Source organism: Myotis davidii, unplaced genomic scaffold (assembly GCF_000327345.1).
Source record: "Myotis davidii unplaced genomic scaffold, ASM32734v1 scaffold1841, whole genome shotgun sequence".
In the NCBI taxonomy this organism is placed as follows: Eukaryota; Metazoa; Chordata; class Mammalia; order Chiroptera; family Vespertilionidae; genus Myotis; species Myotis davidii.
In genome coordinates, this window is record NW_006291194.1 from 12,954 (window position 1) to 13,848 (window position 895).

Sequence of the window (895 nt, forward strand, 5' to 3'; positions counted from 1 at the left end):
CACCCTAGTGGGGACCCCCTCCCTGAAGGGGGTGTGACCAGCTGCACACAGCCATTATCCCCTCATCCAGGCTGGCCAGGCACCCTAGTGGGGACCCCCACCCTGAAGCAACAAGATGGCGGCTAATTTGCATACTGAAGATGGGCGGCAGTGGGCAAGGCTGTCCGCGGTCCGGGACCCAATCTGTGACCCTGCCGGGCTGGGGGGAGCACAGGAAGCTGTCCACGGTCCCGAGGCCCAGATCTGTGACCCTGCCGGGCAGGGGGCAGCGCAGGAGGCTGTCCACCGTCTGGACCAAGATCCATGACCTGGCAGGTGGGGGGTGCCGCGGGAGGCTGTCCACTGTCCCAGGACCCAGATCTGTGACTCTCAGGCGGGGGGCAGCACTTGAGGCTGTCCACAGTCTGGGACCTGGATCCGTGACCTGGGGGTAGGGGGCAGCGCTTGACGCTTTTTGTGGTCCCGGGACCCGGATTTGTGACCCTGCCGTGCGGGGGGCAGTACTTAAGGCTGTCCGCGGTCCCAAGACTGGGATCCGTGACCCTTCCCCGTGGGGCGGCAGCTCGCACAGGGGCAGATCGGCAGGGGTTGGGCAGGGCAGGAGGCCTGGCTTCTGCCCAGCCCCAGTCACTCTGGGCAGGTGAGCAGCACAGAGAGCCATTGGACAGGGGAGGCAGGCCAGCGGAGGGTGGCCTGTACTCTCTACATGATGGTGGTGACAGCTGTGAGCACACCAAGCGGAGCCTGCAGGCTGAGCTGAAGTAGCGCCTGCAGGCCATCAGCGGCCAGGGATGGCTGTGCAAGATCCGCCTCCTGGCCCAGAAGGTGCAGGATCACAGGGACAGCCACCGTGCTGGGCCAGACTGACGTCTTCCTGGCCGCACCACGGGGGTTT